General features: G+C 40.1%; 4 pseudogenes; all 4 read left to right on the top strand.

The window, feature by feature from the left end:
* Positions 1-9,515: 9,515 nt before the first annotated feature.
* Positions 9,516-11,339, top strand: LOC107038551 (annotated as a pseudogene).
* A 244-nt stretch (positions 11,340-11,583) lies between these two features.
* LOC107038825 lies at positions 11,584-13,276 on the top strand (annotated as a pseudogene).
* Positions 13,277-13,534: 258 nt separating this feature from the next.
* Positions 13,535-15,371, top strand: LOC107040442 (annotated as a pseudogene).
* A 239-nt stretch (positions 15,372-15,610) lies between these two features.
* Positions 15,611-17,294, top strand: LOC107038336 (annotated as a pseudogene).
* The last annotated feature ends 1,132 nt before the right edge of the window (positions 17,295-18,426 follow it).

Genomic DNA, 18,426 nt, shown 5'->3' with positions numbered 1-18,426 from the left:
GGAGGAAGTGAATGCAGGTGGGTAAATGGATATCGATAAGGTGTCAAGCCAGTAAAAGACCTAACGCGATCACAAATCCCGTCGGTCCCCTCCCACCACCATCACCGTCATCCAGAAGATGTATTCGCAGATAACGGTTTAGTCGGTAATTTATATTCCCGAATATAGTCTGCTCGGCTGTTAACATCGACGTGAACAGGAATCCAAGCGAAAGGGTTTTGGGCCCCCGCTCTCGCACGAAAGGCATTTCCGTACACATTCTGGTATTCGTAGATGTATTTGGGGAGTAATTCCCCACTCGTCTTCCGTGACATCGATAGTATTTATTTAGAAATGTGGGGGTAACATGTTGAAGAGCTACTGCTGGGTCACAGTTTATGGGAAATTGCGGGGAGAGCAAAGTTTGAGACGAATCATCGATACACTGTTAGAAATTGAATTACGAACAGTTCGCTACTAATTTTCGGGACAGTAACACTGAATGCGATTTAGGGGACAAAAAATTATGAAATTTCAAGTTTCACTGAACATTCAGGAAAATTCCGGAATTTTAAGCAACATAAAGGCGAGAATTTCTTAATTTATTTGAATTTCCAATTTAATATGAATGTTCAATGCCAAATTACATTGAATTAAATTCGATAAAAATTTCCAAAAAGTGTACCGTTAATTTTAGACAAAAATTTCTAATGCACTGATTCGGGGGAAATTATGCACGTTGGAAGGAGGATTTTTAACCACTTTACCTGTGTACCAGATTATTAAATTTTTTTTCACTATTAAAAATTTTCCACTGAAATTTCCGGTGAGAATCCGGGGAATTTCAAACAAGTAACATTTCCACTGAAAGTTCAACAAATTTTGGCAATGAAAATTTATAATTTCATGGAAAAATCCGAAGAAGCTAAATTTCAGTTCAATTATTCCGCGAAAACTAATTAAAAAACAGGAAAATTCAAATAAATTTCTCCTTGAATTCCAGATTCCTCTGAATTTTCAGGGAATTCAATTAAAATTTTCTGGAATTCCAAGAATTTTAAAGGAATTACCTAAAAATTCAAGGGAACTTGGTAGACAATATTCATTTTTACTTGAAAATTCATGTACATTGTGGAATTTCCGTCATCCTCACGTTAAAAAAATGGGGCTTTATTTGAATCTTCTGAGAAGCTTGAAGTTCCATTGACATTTTCCCCTTAAAAACGTCATATTTTACCCTTGAAATAACTTTATTTAAATGAACTTTCATTTTGTTAATGAAAATTCATAATTTCACGGAAAAATCCGTGGGAACTGTAAATTAATTTTTTTTTTTCTCTGCCGTTAATTGCGGATATCTAAACGTAAAATACGGAAAAAATCATCATAATTTACGAATACGAAACCGTAACCCGAGTGGAAATTCTGTTTAGGTCTCGATCAGAAACTGATCAAGTCCGATCCGAAATTCTGATCAGGCATGTTACGCCTCCACCTTATGTTTTTCTACTAGGGAAATTACGTTTATGTAACTGTAATTTACGGTGATTTTGAACGTATAATTTACGCTTCAACTTCAAGCACAAAATACGCTTCAGAAAACGTAAAAATGACAAACGCGATTGATGTTTAGGTTTTCCTGTGAAAAAAAAAATATTGTGGTCATCTTGAGAATCGATTTCACCGAGAATCTCATTTCGAGATTGAATTGAAGAAACATTTCATTGCATGCAACTCAATGATTGCATTCCTTAACCGTTAAATTGTGACTCGCTTCTTTATTTTCGTGATGCTTCAGCTGGTGCAGATGATGGAAAAGCTAAAATGAATGACTAGATCTCGACACAAACTACAACCCTCAAGAGAAAAAAGAACTTGTTCATTGGAGAGGACACGAAATGCAGCCACTCGACATTGCTAAACTGATTCACAGTTACCCCCAACTCTTGGAACTCCTCAACGGGGTTAATTCACCTCTCTCGCACTATTGGGTTCCTTTTGTCACTCTTGAAGACAGATTTAGGCTCTTTATTCAACTCGACAATTCGTTACGCTGGGATTGCTCCTTTCAGCCTGTGTCTGCATTAATAAGGATGCTAAACAGTAGTGCCGGGAGAGGAGAATGGGGTAAGTGTTGGGTCCTTTGTATTGTTGTGCTGCTCTTTGTTCTAGGAACATCGGCAGCTTGAGTTAATTCTTCTAAATTGGTATTCAAACTGTGAGAAATGAACTGATGTTTATAGCGGCTGAGCGAGGTCGTCTGTTATCTGGGTAGAATGAACGATTGTCATGTACTATGTATGAAAAAGTTTATTCTACACCGGGAGATTATGAAATTAGAAATTACTATGTGAACATAGTAATTGAGGACCGTACCGGAAAAACTTTATAATTTGATTCATTGTAACCAAACTATGCCCGGTGAATTGGCGCAGTGGGTCAAGTGGTTGCCTCACATGCGACAGGTTCCGAGTTCAAAACCCGGCCGAGTAGAATGATGAGATCTAACCATTTAAATCTTGATCATCATCGCACTATACCCAATATCACAAAAATAATTTCTTGAGCGAAAAACATCGCATACATATTTGATCAATTTATGGTAGGTTTCAGACAAGAATTAGCTATGGAAATTCTTGTGCGCAAATGTTCTAAGTTTGTTCCACTGTTTTTTTATTTGTTTCTCATAATAAAATGCAAGACAAAAAATTAGAAAAATCATGGCCAAGAAAAATTCTTCTATAAAAAAAAATCCGAACAGAATATGTAAGAAAAATCCGAACACAAGTTGTAGAGAAAAATCAACATCTATAAACATTTTTCTACAAACAGTTATTAATATAATAGAATATAATAGATATAATATCGCAGAATATAATAGAAAAAGTCGCACAGAAAGATGAAATTTGTTGATTTTTTCTATTGCATATTTTCTATGAAAAAAAAGCACAGTAAAGCTACGAAATTCTTGAATAAAATTGGCGAAAGACGAACAGAATTAACAATAGAATTTCAATAAAAATCCCATATTAAAATTTATCGAATTCGCTAGATTTTTCCAAGTTTTTCGTTCATAAAGAACAGCCCCCTGAAAAACCCCTATCCATCTTCATCATAATCTCGAATGTAACTAATGCACCTGTAAGCCTTCCCCCCACAACAAACGAGCCCCTCATTTTCCACTTCTTCATCCCAGCTGCAAAGTGAGACCGACTGGCGACTATGATTTATATTCCGCCCGCGCGCGCACCTGTGATTTATGCGCAGACTGGTAAGTGGGTCTGCCACAGTCGGAAAAGAATGAAACAAAGGCCCCCAAAAGAACTTGAATAGTAGCCACGTCTCGCCACCGGAAAAAATCCAATTAATTAATTACCCATTTCCAGCGAGCGCTCGCGCCCTCCGTCCAAAAATAAACCCAGACCCCGAAACAAAGGCCGAAGGGGGAAAAAATCCGAACGGCACTAGAATGAAATCCCGGAATTAACAGATTTTTTTCTTCTGTTATATCGGGCACCTAGTGGCGAAACGTATTCGATTCATTTCAACTGCAATCGATTGTCCCAACTCTTGCCGGAGAATGCCCAGAGCGTGTCGAAGTGGTGAGAAAGATTGAATTATTTCTGGATTAAACGAGCCTGCGGTTCGGTGGAAAGAGAAATTGCATTGAAATCTCAACAAAATCAGTGGGAGAATTAAATTTTCAGGCTTTTTATTTACCTTCCACTGTGTTTGACTCCATTTGAGAAATGAGAATTGGGTCAGCTCTTCGTGAGAGGAGAATTTCTCAGAAAAGCATTCAACGCCTGTCTAGAAAAGCGATTAAAGAGAATTTTCCGGGAAATGGGAGAGGAAGAGAACGTAAATGTTAAGAGTTAAAAGGAGGCTTTTTGTTTGAGAAATGACGGAGTCCGGGGCTATTGTTGGAAAATCATGAATTCCGTTGAACTAAATTCGGTGTTTCATGAATTATAAACAAAAGGGCCATGCAAATCTGCGCGAGAAGGCGCTCTCAAAGGCGATTGAATTATTATCTGTTTGATTTCTGTGGAAGTCATTCGTAAAAATATTAAATCGAGATTACGCGGGTTTACGGAGCCTTCGAACGGTACACACGCAATATCTTTTCCATTAACCAGAGGCATGTTTACGCTGATGGATGGATAAGATATAGGTTTTTTATTATTTTTCGGTCGATTTTTTATGGAGGGAAAAGCCTCAGAACCGAGGGGGGAAGTTTACATATCGTGTGGATGATAGAGATAATGTTTTTTTTTTTAAATATAAACATAAGTTGAATTTTGAAGATTAAAATCTAAAATGAATTCTGAAGGAAAGTCAATGGGACTAGGAACATTCTGGAGGAGTTTGTGTTTGGTCGGCTGGCTGGTATTATTGATAATTATTAATTCAGAAGTGCAAAACTAATGCAGTCTTATGGGGAAATCAACATTTCGAGGCTAGGGAGAAGATTAAAATCTAGGAAAAATGGAAAAAAATCAGAAGTAAGAAATAAAAATGTTATGTCCGATATGGACATTATCAAATTATTTGAATGACGGGTGAAGTGAAACAATAGAAAATATTGGTTTTTTTCAAGGTTGATGAGAATTGTTGTTTAAAAATGTGATATGGTAAAGTTACATAATCTTGAACAGAAATGATGCAAAAAATCAATAGAATTATTTTATAGAATCTTTACAGAACTCCAATAGACTCAGAAAGCTTCGATAGAAATTAAGTAGATTATTTTTCAAGAAAGTGCTAGATTATTGTTGTTTTATTTTAAATTGACAAAATGTGCAAGTTGTTGTCTTTTATCTATTTTTTTCTCTGTTGTGTATTTGGTTTTTCGTCAGAGAAGGGGGTGGGGGAGCTTCGCCCCCTGGCCAAACTTCTGCGCTTCCGCCCACACCCCTATTGGCCTTATGACATAATTTAATATTTTGGCTTTTCGAATGTATTTTTTTTGCGCGGTTTATCGACCACAGCAACATAAATTGGATTCATGGAAAAAAATATATCTGAATTGAGGATAAAATATACTTGATGCAAGTATATTTTATATTCAATTGAGGGATGGGTATTTAAATTCGAAGATGATTGTTTTGTATCAGGCCGGGTTGCTTGATCACCGTTTTTAGCCATTATATGACCTTCATTGCCTGACACCCACTTCTTTTAATTTTATATTCTAATCCTAATTTTTTGATCCTAATATTCTGACCCTCTTTTTTTATCCCTAACATTATGACCCTCTTTCCTTCACCTTTACATTCAGACCCTCAGTTTTTGACGTTAATATTCTGACCCTCATTTTTTAACCTATACTTTTTGACCCTTATATTCTCACACTTAGTGTCTGACCCTTATAATACACTTGAGAGCGCTTGGTACAACCCGGGCTGACACAAAATAATCATCCTCGAATTGAAACACCTATCCTCCATTCGAGTATAAAATATACTTGAATCAGGTTTATGCATATACTTGATTCTGGTATAAAATATACTCAACTCAAGTATATTTTGTTTCTGTGTTATTAGTCAAAACTGCATGGGCTAAATGTCATTATCGGGGGTTGATTCCCCCAAGAATTCAGACTGGCTTTGCCGGAGTATTCTGGTTAAAATCCGCATCTCTGATTTCGTTGTATACAGTTGCGGATGCTTTCACTGGAGAGAAGTGCTCTGTCGTTGTAGTGCCGGTGCTTTCAAAGGGTTTCACCATCCGCAGTGGAATGCGGTGCGTAAAGACTACACAGGTTCGCCGGCTTCTCTCAAACTCATCCTATTCACGATGAGTTATGGTCTGTGATACTGAGGCGGATTCCAACATTTAATTTTTTTTATTTTTGGGTGACATATATGGATGTAAAAGCAGACTCCCGTGTTCCGCAGTTTCAATTTTCTCTTGATATTCTGGCGCACTTATATAACGGAAAGAGAGATTCCTGAATTGGGAATATTATTTCAAGAACTTTTATGTCATTAAACCAAAGATTTCAGATGTTTCGTTTGATGGATATGGAATGGAATGATTTTTTTTTATCCTCGAGTTGTCAGCCATACCACATGGAGCAATTTTTTTACAACAATTCATGTGTCACACTGAGAGAAAAAATTAGTTCTGCCGAAAAACTATATGTTCCCATGGAGAGATTTTTTGTCGTGTTGAATCAATTTACTTGTGGACAAAAAAGAAAGTTTCCACCAAATATGATAATTTTCGTTGTAGTAATTGTTCTCGTGAGACATTTATATGTCTTTCGGGTAAATACATTCGTTCTACAGAGAATTATATGAGGCTCCGGTTTTATCAAGTCAATGTTATTGCGTAGTGTGTATCTTTGTCCAATGAACACTTATAATTTTCATGAAGCAAATGATAATTTTAAAAGGAAAGTGCAATTTTCTTGCCGAAAACTGTGTTGTTGACAAAACTAAATAATTTCAAAGAGACAGTTCTTTCAATATCAATTTTTTCGATGAGAAATTTTCCAATTCCGTGCCATCAACGTCAAATCCCATGAACAAGATCAACATGAAGGAAACTGTAAATAAAAGCAGAAAAGCGTTGAGTCGCTCTCTCCACCAGTACCAAAACTCCATAAATCTTCGCGAAAATTAATTGCCCTCGTAAATTGCTCTGAGCTAACTTACTTCATTCTGACGTTAATTTAACTCCCAGAATGAAGCGCTTAGATTTTTCAGGCAGAAAATGAAAGTCAATATTTGCCCAACAGGATTCGGGTGACAAATCTATCACTGAAATTTTCAGCCATAAAAATGCCTCTCCAATTACAACATATTTTCCCTCCTCCCCCCCTCCCGCCCCGCCAAGGTAACAAAGTTTTTCTTGAATTGTTCGCTAATGAATAGATGGAATTGAATCTTTTTTTTTCTTCAAATGTAGGTATTGCTGAGCCTATCAATTGCCATTAATTAAAATTTAATTCATCGATTAGTTGTTTTAATTTTAGAATTATTTCGAAAACTGGTTGGCCCACGGTAGCTAAAGAAAATATTCTGAATTAATTGAATGATGGGTTAAAAAATTTGTTTGGATTTGCTTTTGACGGAGTTCGAAGATGAAGGCGATAGCAATAATTGTTATTTTGATTTATTTGAAAATTTGTAAATATTTGTTATTTTTTGAAAATCAGAATTCCGGAGATATCTTTGAATATCATGCTTTAAATGAATTCAATCATAGCTTAAAATGTATGGTTTAATGCCATTGAGTTGAAGCTAAAAGATGATTATGATAGCTACCATGGTTGATTTGATTTTCATGATAATTGTTGAAAATTTCGAATTTTTCATGAATTTCCCTAAAAGAGAGCTTTCTGATGGTTTCTTCAAATGTGATGTTTCAAATTCATTCAAGTACGTATAAATAAAATTTTTCTATTAACATTTTATCGAAGGGCTGAGGGAAGAGATCCGTACAAAAGACAATCGGTTCTATAGAAGAAAGGGATAATAAGAATAGTGATGATGATAACATTCCACTAAGTAGAAAATCTGACAAAATTAATTGAAAAGAAATTTTATCAATTTAATAAAATGAAATAAACAATGAATTATGTATGATAGATGGACATGATGTGCAAATTAACCATTCGGAAGCATATTACTAATTTATTAGTGGTAATAAGTACACTATATGCAATACAAGAGCAATTTCCTATTTGTTTCTTCCTCCCGTGAGCAGTCCCGTTCTTGCGTAAGAAATTTTCCCCCGGCCGAAGGAAAAGTGGCAATCGCGTCTCGACCTGCATAATTAGGCAACAGCGATATCGCTAAAGGGGTGGTGCGCATGAACCGCAACAAGCACGCGACACACCACTAACATACCCACTGTTTCCAAACTCATAAACCGGAGACAAATTACGTGCGGTTAGTTGGAACTCATTCGCAAATGCGTTACCAGCTCTTGCAAGTAGTTTCTGAACTCCAGAGTTACGTAGCCGACGCTTACGATTTTACATCAAAGAGCCTCTCAACATGGCTGGCATTCTCCCTGATTCTCCAACTTTTCTGGGAATTTTCTTTGACGAGAGTTTCTCCAGGAAAACGGATTTACAAAGAGCTCCTTCCACCCTCCACTTTCTGACACGAACTGTGATTTTCGAGAGCAAACTCCGTTTTTTACAGCCATCGGAAAATGGACGGATGTTTGCTGAGCGTGTCGAGCACGCTGGAGTGAGCAGGAGTGGGGTTGAAATAAAAAGGTGAAACTGAAATGTTGTCGATTGTATTCGAGTGGAGATTCGTTTCGAGGGCTTCAGTATGGAAAAATGATGGAGGTGAGGGGATTGGCGATAACTTGAAATCAAGGGTGTTGCAATCAGTGGAACGTGAGGGGCGAGGGAAACGTACCGAGAATTCATTCACGTTATCTTGAACAATTAATTGTAAACAAGGTTTCAATCCTTCCCGTTTTCGTTTTTCTTTTATGATTTACGCAGAGACTTGAGAATTAATTTCAAATGAGATTTTCACATCATCGCAATTGTTGAAATATTCTAACTTGTTTGCACTGAAATCTCACGGAATTTTATTGACGAATAAATAAGGAGGGGTTCGAGCGTATCGAACCTATACAGAAGGCATGTGACCGTTATTTTTTGCGGCAGGGAAAAAAACATCAATTTGTATGGGTATTTCAATTCGAAGATGATTTTTGTCAATGTTGTCAATGTTGTAGCAAGCCCTCTTAAGTGTACTATAAGGATCAGGCAGTAAGTGCCAGAATATAAGGGTCAAAAAGTTAAGAGGTTAAAAAATGAGGGTTAGAATATGAGGGTCAGAATATAAAAGTAAAAAATGTGGGCCATGCAATGACGGTCTAAATATAAGTCATATATTATGCTTGATCACAGTTTTTAGCACTTATATGACCCTCATTGCCTGACACCCATTTTTTTCAATTTTTATATTCTGACCCTAATTTTTTGATCCTCATATTCGGACCCTCTTTTCTTAACCCTACCAATCTGACCCTCATTCCTTCACCTTTACATTCTCAGGCCGTAAGCTTTTGAATTTAATATTCCGACCTTCATTTTTAACGTCCACTTTTTAATCCTTATATTCTCACAAAAAAATCGGAATCTATTGATTTTTTCCTATCAAATATCTTATAGAATCAGTGCAAAAAGCAAATAGAATTTTGACGAGAATTCCCTAGAATTTTAGTAGAATCCCAATAGAATTTTCTAGCGAATTCGCTCAGTTTTTCCACTGAATTCTTTCATACGTCGTATATTATCGATTACATTAAAGTAGAGAGTCATTTCGACAGCCCACGGAAAAATGAAAAAATGATGGGATAGTCAATAATTTGAAATCAAGGATGTTGCAATCAATCGCGCGTGAGGATCGCGGGCAAAGTTCCGAGAATTTATTCACGTTATCTTCAACAATGAATTGACACACTTTAACTCCCAACCACTCGACTTGTTTACGAGTCTAGTTGACCATGTCCCATATCATTACTTACCCCTGCGGCATCAATATAAGGAATCGAATAGCAGGACAAGCCCACAGTACATCAAAGATGTCATTACGTGTGTTGTCATTGGCATTGCTAGTTATCTTTGTCCAGCAGATAGCTGGGGCAAGCAAAACTAAAGAATGGTGGAAGGACGCATTCATCTACCAAATCTACCCACGTAGTTTCATGGACAGTGATGGGGACGGTGTGGGCGACCTGAAAGGAATCACAAGTAAGCTGCAGCACTTTGTTGACCTGAACGTGAGTGCAATATGGATATCGCCGATCTACGTGAGCCCGATGGCTGACTTTGGATACGATGTATCGAACTTCACGGATGTCGACCCTACATTTGGCACCATAATGGACTTTGCGAATCTTACAGCAAAAGCTAAGGCCCTTGGGCTCAAGGTAATCCTCGATTTTGTGCCGAATCACACGTCCGACAAGCATCCCTGGTTCCTGAATAGTGTGAAGAGAGTTAAGCCGTACGCCGACTATTACGTATGGATGGATGGAAAGCTGGTGAATGGCACCACTTACCCTCCGAACAATTGGCTGAGTGTTTTCGGGGGCTCGGCTTGGAAATTCAACGCTGAGAGAGGTCAGTATTACTTGCACCAGTTCGCAACCGGCCAGCCAGATTTGAATTACCACAATTCGGCGGTGATTACGGAGATCGAAGCTGCTTTGACTTTCTGGTTGGACCATGGGGTCGATGGATTCCGCATTGACGCCATCAATTACCTATTTGAGGACATTGAGTATCCCGACGAGCCCGAACTTTGGAAACCAGACCTGCCTGCTGACGATTACGATAGATTGGATCACATCTACTCGAGAGATCAAGAGGAAACTTACACGTTGTTGAAGACCTGGAGAAAGGTATTGGATACCCACAGCAAGAAGGATAAGGAGACTAAGATTCTGTTGACGGAAGCTTACACAAACATGCCATTGACGATGCAGTACTACGACGCTGGGTCGAACATTCCCATGAACTTCATGTTCATAACACCACTTGACAACAGATCCACGACAAGGGACTTCAAACGGAATATTGATGCATGGATCAACAACGTACCGAAGAGCCACTCGCCGAACTGGATCGTGGGTAATCACGATCAGCACAGGGTGGTCACTCGATATGGCCGGAAGCGAGCGGATGGATTTCTGATGTTAACTGCTGTCTTACCTGGAACGGGAATCATCTACTACGGTGATGAGATCGGCATGGAGGATCGCAATATGACTTTCAAGGAGACTATTGATCCTGCAGGATGTAATGCGGGGCCGCAGAGGTATCAGCTGAAGTCTAGAGACCCCGAGAGGACGCCATACCAGTGGGACAACACCACCAGCGCAGGATTTTCCGTCAACAACAAAACATGGCTGCCTGTTCATCCGAATTACAAGACGCTTAACTTGGCGGCCCAGAAGACGGACCCCTTCTCTCATTACTCACTCTTCAAGAAACTCGTTGCTCTCAAGAAAATGCCGATTATGGATAACGGCGAGGTGCAGGTGATTCTCGTTGGCTACGAGATCTTGGGCGTTGTGAGAAAATTACCAGATGTCTCGCCGGTGGTGCTGTTGATGAATTTCGAATCCTATCCACTTGTCATCGATGCCAGAACGTGGATGAACATTCCGGAGGAGATGACGGTCTTCGCTGCGAGTGTGCGATCAGGCATTCCAACCGGAGTGGTGATGGATACGACGGAGATCCTGCTTCCGCCTGGAGCCTCCGTGATCCTCATGGGTTGAAGACTGGAGATTTTTTGTTCATGTTAGATCATCTTTTGATTGAATTCAGTAGTTATAATTTTGTTGAATAAAATGTGCTATATCGCAGCGATTATTTTCTCTCCTTTCTTTCGGCTTTCCGAACCAAATCCTTATCCAATTTTGTAAATACACGAACTCAAACATCAGTTTCAAGCCGTTTTATTCTTTTTCTAGATATTATTTGTGTTCAAGATAAGTTAGTTTTATCAGTTCGCGGGCATGAGTTGTTTATCCTTGATTATACTTTTTCCCATTGCTAGTAGTTAATTGATTACTGAGTGATATGCAGTATCAACCTAGCACTGAAAGAAGAAACTCGTACCATGTTGAAGATTACGTTCTTGCTAGGATTATTTCTGTCAGCATCATCTGCTCCATCCGAGGAATGGTGGAGGGACATCTTCATTTACCAAGTCTACCCCAGAAGCTTCAAGGACAGTAATGTCGATGGGATCGGCGACATCAACGGAATAACAAGTAAACTAGAGCAATTGGTGGACTTGACCGTAAGTGCGTTTTGGATATCCCCGTTCTTCAAGAGCCCCATGTCTGACTTTGGATATGACATCTCCAATTTCACCGATATCGACCCAATATTCGGAACCCTCGACGACTTTTCGAAACTCATTACCAAAGCAAAGTCACTAAATCTGAAAGTAATCCAGGATTTTGTTCCTAATCACAGTTCTGACAAGCACCCCTGGTTCCAAAACAGTATCTAAAAAATCGCCTCATATGACAACTACTACGTATGGAGGAACGCAACCTTCGTCAATGGCACCAGGCGTCCGCCGAACAATTGGATGAGCATCACCAGAGGCCCTGCTGGGACGTGGAACGAGGTACGTCAGCAAATATTACCTTCACCAGTTCAGCTTCTTCCAACCAGATCTCAATTTCCGCAGTTCTGCATTGAGACAAGAGATGAAGGAGGTCTTGACGTTTTGGACAAGGCGAGGAGTAGGTGGATTTCGCGTCGACGCTATCATTCACGCCTTCGAGGATATCAGATTCCTGCATGAACCTGTCAAGCCAAATACTGGACTCCCTGCTGATCCCTCTGATACCCTCGATCACGTCTACACGAGAAATCAGAACGAAACTTACGAGTTATTGCGGAGTTGGCGGAATCATTTGGACGCCATGAACGGAACCAAAAAGATCATATTAACAGAATCATACACAACCTTGGACGATCTCAACCACTCCATGAAGTACTACGAATACGGAGCGGATGTAGCCTTCAACTTCATGTTCATCACAGGCTTCAATAATCGCTCCTCTCCGACGGATTTCAAACAAGAAATCGAAACATGGCTGGCGTTCATGCCCAAGGGAAATTACAGTTCGAATTGGATGGTGGATAATCATGATAATAACCGAGTGAGCGCGCGATTCGGAACAAGAAGAGCCGATCAATTAACAATGGTCACAGCAGTTCTTCCAGGTGTCGATGTGGTGTATTACGGCGATGAAATTGGGATGGAGAACACATGGCTTTCGTATAATGAAACTGTTGACCCGATTGAATGCAACGCGGGACCGGATGATTATAATGTCACGTCGAGGGATCCGGCGAGACCGCCCTTCCAGTGGGATAATTCAACTAACGCGGGATTCTCGACTAGTAAAACTACCTGGTTGCCGGTCAATTCAAATTATCGGACACTTAATTTAGCCGCGCAAAAAGCTACTCCCCACTCTCATTACTAAATATTCAAGAAACTTGTAAATTTGAAAAAAATGCCTGGAGTTCCTGGCACTTAACCCATTGTACTTCTAATTAATTTTACGGATGGAGGAGTTGTTTTCAACGCTTCCCACCATCTGAATATACTAACCAAAATGACTGTTTATGTTTCAAGTTCTCAGTCCTCCTACCCGGAACGAATGACGATCAATACTTCGTCGTTTGGTCTGACACCAGCTGTCTCCGTAATTCTTATGTAAATTCCATGCACATCGTGAAATGGATGTGAATAGTAATGAATAAACGAAAACCTTTTCATCTCTCCTTTTCTCTTCTGTCGTTTCCCGGAATAATAAACGCAGGTGTATCTGCTCTCTTGAGAGAACAATCGAATGTGCATGTATCTGACTCGCAATATGATGATAGCACAGTTAAATTGACGTATTTCTGAGTCATTAGCTTCTCTCAAAACGAGAACAGTCATCGTTTATCATCATCATACCACTTGGGTGATTCTTACATTGTTAACGCTATTACGTTACTGCCTATCGATCCGAATATATAAGGAACGAAATATCTATGATACCTGCAGACGTTCTAATCATGTTACGGGAGTCTGTCCTAGTTTGCGCAATTATCGGAGCACTCAGTGCTCCCCAACCTCCTCCTCCACCTGCCGGTGCGGTTGAGGAGTGGTGGAGGGATTCCTTCATCTACCAAATCTACCCGCGAAGCTGGAAAGACAGCGACGGTGATGGGATAGGTGATTTGAACGGTATCACATCAAAGTTAGATCACCTGGAAGACTTGGGTGTCAGTGGATTGTGGCTCTCACCAATTTTCACGAGCCCCATGGTGGACTTCGGCTACGACATTGCAAACTTTACGGACATAGATCCGCTTTTCGGAAATCTTACTGATCTAACGATATTAACAGCTGAGGCCCATACACGGAACATCAAGGTCATCCTCGATTGGGTCCCGAACCACAGTTCAGACAAGCACCCGTGGTTCGTCAAGAGTATCCAAGGTATCAAGCCCTACGACGAGTACTACATCTGGAAAGATGCCAGGATCATCAACGGAACGAGACAGCCCCCGAATAATTGGCTGAGTATCTTCCTAGGATCAGCTTGGGAGTGGAACGAACACCGTCAGCAATATTACCTCCATCAATTCGCGGTGGGTCAGCCAGATCTCAACTTCCGGAGTGCAGCACTACGAAAGGAAATGGAAGATGCCATGCTTTTTTGGGTGGCACGTGGCATCGATGGTTTCCGGATTGACTCGTTGAACTACGTGTACGAAGACCCAGAATTTCGAGATAATCCAGTCGTGAATGATGCATTGCCGGCTGATGATCCCAACAGGCTTGCTCCCATTTACACGAAAGATCTTCAAGAGACGTACGATCTCTTGCAGACTTGGCGGGATCTTCTGGACGCCCAGAGAGGACTGAAGAAGATTCTGTTGACGGAAGTTTACACCAGTCTGCCATTGCAAACGAAGTACTACGAATACGGTTCCAATGTGCCCTTCAACTTCATGTTCGTGGTTGGTTTGAATAACCAGTCCAAAGCTCTTGACTTCAAGCGCAATATCGATGAATGGACCAATAACATGCCCAAGGGCGATTACGTAGCCAATTGGGTAGTGGACAACCACGACAACAGACGTACCTCCACCAGATACGGTATCCAGCGGGCTGATCAGATCGGAATGCTGGCGTCGATCTTGCCAGGCATTGGTGTCCTCTACAATGGAGATGAAATCGGCATGGAAGACACCCCGATATCCTGGAAGGACACTATAGACACGCAAGGCTGCAGTGCAGGTCCCGACCGTTACGCACAAGTCACTCGCGATCCGGAGAGAACCCCTTTCCAATGGGACAACTCAACGAGCGCTGGCTTCTCCACCTCCCCCACTACTTGGTTACCCGTGAACTCCAACTACAAAACTTTGAATCTCGAGGCTGAGAAGGCAGACCCGACATCTCATTACTCGGTTTTCAAAAAGCTTGTCGCTGCTAAGAAGCTCCCAGTCATCAGTAACGGATCCTCGGAAGTCATTCTCGTCACAGAAAATGTTCTATCGGTTGTCCGCAGACTGCCGGATTCATCACCAGTCGTGCTACTTATCAACTTTTTAGATACACCAGTGACCGTTGATGCCGCTGCTTGGTTGAACATCCCTCAGACACTGAGGGTTTATGCAGCAAGTGTTGAATCGAAGATTCCTAATGATGCTGAGTTGAAAACGACGAATTTGACTCTACCAGGAGCTGCTTCCGTTATTCTCCATTAACTTTCCCAAATTTATTGCAAGAGATTAAGAATACTGTATTTAGACTAGCGAGAATTATTGCAATGGAGCTTGCACGTCAATAAATAAATAGTTTCACCCTCATAAATAGTTACAGCAAATAATTACCTCTCGCCCGCAAGACATTACTCCTGTCGACTCAGGTCTTTCCTTAATACCGTAAACAAGGAACCACTTATCTCAGATCATGATAACCAATCAAGCGATATCCATTTCTGTATTCTGTAAGTCTCGACTCGAGTGTCTGCAAATTCACATCTATTTTTTTCCTCAATTCAACATACAAGACAGCGATCTTCCAAAGCCATCATGGTATAATAGATAACAATGTTACATGAACCAAAGTTGCTATTGTTCTTCCTCGAGGCACTCTGCAGTACTCTCGCTGCTGATGTATTTGGCGACTGGTGGAAAGATACCTTTATCTATCAAATTTACTCGAGAAGTTTCAAGGATAGCAATGGTGATGGTATTGAAGATGTGAACGGCATAATCAATTAGAGCACCTGGCTGATATCGGTGAGAGCGCCGCTTGGTTATCTCCGATATTCGTGAGTCCTATGGTGAATTTTGAATACGACATCGCGAACTTCACGGATATTGATCCCATATTCGAAACGCTGAAGGATTTTGAGACCTCACGGCGAAGGCGAAGGCTCTCGGCTTGAAGCTAGTACTAGATTTTGTCCCGAACCACAGCTCAGATAAGCATCCTTGGTTTCAGAAAAGCATTCAGAGGATCAACCTTACGGTGAATATTACGTTTGGAACGATGGCAAGATAGTTAATGGCACCAGACAGCCGCCCAACAAATGGCTGAGCAGCTTGCAAGGCTCCGTTTGGAAGTGGAATGCTCAAAGAGGTCAGTACTACCTCCACCAATCAGCGGTTGGATAACTCGATCTCAATTACCGAAGTGCTGCCCTGAAGAAGGAGATGGAGAACGTCTTGCCTTTTTTGGATCGCTCGTGGAGCTGATCCTGTATATCGGTCTACCCCCCATGGACTCAGGTAATCTCGAGCATATTTACACCCGGGATCTGCCGGAAGTCGACGAAGTCCTGAAGTCTTGGAGGAAATCAGTCGACGCGCTCAAAGGTGGGAAGGAGATTCTGTTGACAGAGGCTTACACAACGATCCCGTTAGCGATGAAGTATTATGAGGCCGGAGGTATTCCCATGAATTCCATGTTCATAACGAATTTGACTGGCTTGTCAAAGAATACAGATTTTAAAAAGAACATTGATCGCTAATTGAACAGCATGCCTAGCGGTAGTTACGTCGCTAATTGGGTTGTTGTAAATCAAGATAAACATCGCGCTGCGTCCAGATTCGGACCGAAAAGAGCCGGTTAGCTTTCAATGCTCGCTGCTGTTTTACCGGGTGTGGGAATCATCTACAATAACGATGAAATTGGCATGAAGGATGCGGCATTAACGTGCTATCAAACGATCGATCCAGCCGGTTGTAACGCCGGTCCTAACAAGTTTTCGCAGTACTCACGGGACTCGGAGAGGACTCTATCAGTGGGACGGTATGATTAGAGCGGGATTCTCCACGAGTAATAGAACTTGACTTCCTGTCAATGCCAACTACAAAAGTTTAATCCTGCTGAAACAGAAAATGACTGACATATCGCACTCCGCTGTTTTTAAGAAGCTGGTCGGCTTGAAGAAGTTGCCGGTAATGAAGAATGGACGGATGAAGCTATCTTGGCGAAGAACAATATACTTGGAGTTGTGAGACAACTTCCAGATGTTTCTCCGGTAGTTCGCCTGGTAAATTTTTTGGACGTTAGTGTCGTGGTTGACGCGAGCACTTTCAGAATTCCACCAGCGGCGCCCGTTATTTTGGTATAACCGGAGAGAAAACAATTTCTAGGTTCAAGAATATATTTTATAAGTTACGAATATAGAGGCTTTTTAAAAATCTGCATTAGTTGGGTGGTTGGAATTTTTCTCGGCAAAATTGCTGCAGACAAAAAATCTGAAAAATTGTTCAAATTGAAGTGTACAGGAAATCATTGAAGTATAAAGTTTGTGGATTTTGTAAATAATTTTTTTTCATTGTTTTTATTCATTAAGAGTATATTATGTCATCAGGCGATAAAAGTATTATCTGGCAAATTTGGGTTTATAATCACATTCGCCAGATAATGCTTTTATCGCCGTGTGACATACGATATTTTATGTCGTTGGGCCTTAGTCATTCATCTCCGATGTTGAATAAATAAGTAAATAAAGAGTTATTGACTAATGATTATCGAGTGATAAGTGTATGTAATGTGTACTTTAATACCCACTTTACTTCCCCTCACTCATAGCATTCACTAAGGAATTAATTATTCCCGGTATTTCGAGAAGTTTGAAACATTCTATCGATCGTGGAGTGAACGCCACAGTTGGGTATATATTATACTCCTAACTAGGGTTGTAGGTAATCAAGATAACCTTGGTTCTAACTTTCGCTTGATGTGGACTGTCAGAATTTAAATGGCGAAATTCCTATTTAAGAAAAAGAATGTTTCTTCTTGGAGCAATAAAAACGATTAGAAAAGGGCCGCGAGATTTTCCAGTCATTAAGACATTAAATTAAATTATCATCGTTTTGATAACATGAAATTGAATTGAAGTTAAGAGCTCCCATTAATTTTTCCATAAAATTTTGAATTATCACGAGGGGGGTCACGAGGCTCACGAGGGGATCTCGAGGCTCACGAGGGGATCTCGAGGGGTCACGAGAGGTGACGAGGGGGTCACGAGGCGGTTAATATTTTCAATCAACAAATTTGTTAATTAAACTGGGTGGGAATAATTTGAAAAAAAAATCATGAATACTCAGCGTCACTCAAATTACATTTTGCATCAAATTATAATTTTTTGAACATTCGTTGTACACAAAAAAAATGATTCAAATAGTTGAAACTTTCGGATACTTTATTTTCTGTAGACATGAAATCGATTTCTGCTAAAATTGTGAATATGAATATATTTGTTATGATTCCCAACAATGAGTTTTATGGTGGAAAATTGATTATTTATAAATTATTTGTAGAAAATGCTCGTAATTTTAAAAAATTGCAATGTTTCAAATATTTCATTAATCTTTCTCCAAAAGTAAACTTTCTTATTTTTTTCAGATTT

The sequence above is a fragment of the Diachasma alloeum genome, unplaced genomic scaffold, assembly GCF_001412515.2.
Source record: "Diachasma alloeum isolate Michigan unplaced genomic scaffold, Dall2.0 Dall_scaffold_00178, whole genome shotgun sequence".
In the NCBI taxonomy this organism is placed as follows: Eukaryota; Metazoa; Arthropoda; class Insecta; order Hymenoptera; family Braconidae; genus Diachasma; species Diachasma alloeum.
Note: the sequence above shows the minus strand (reverse complement) of the source record. Positions and strands in the feature narration are given on the sequence as shown.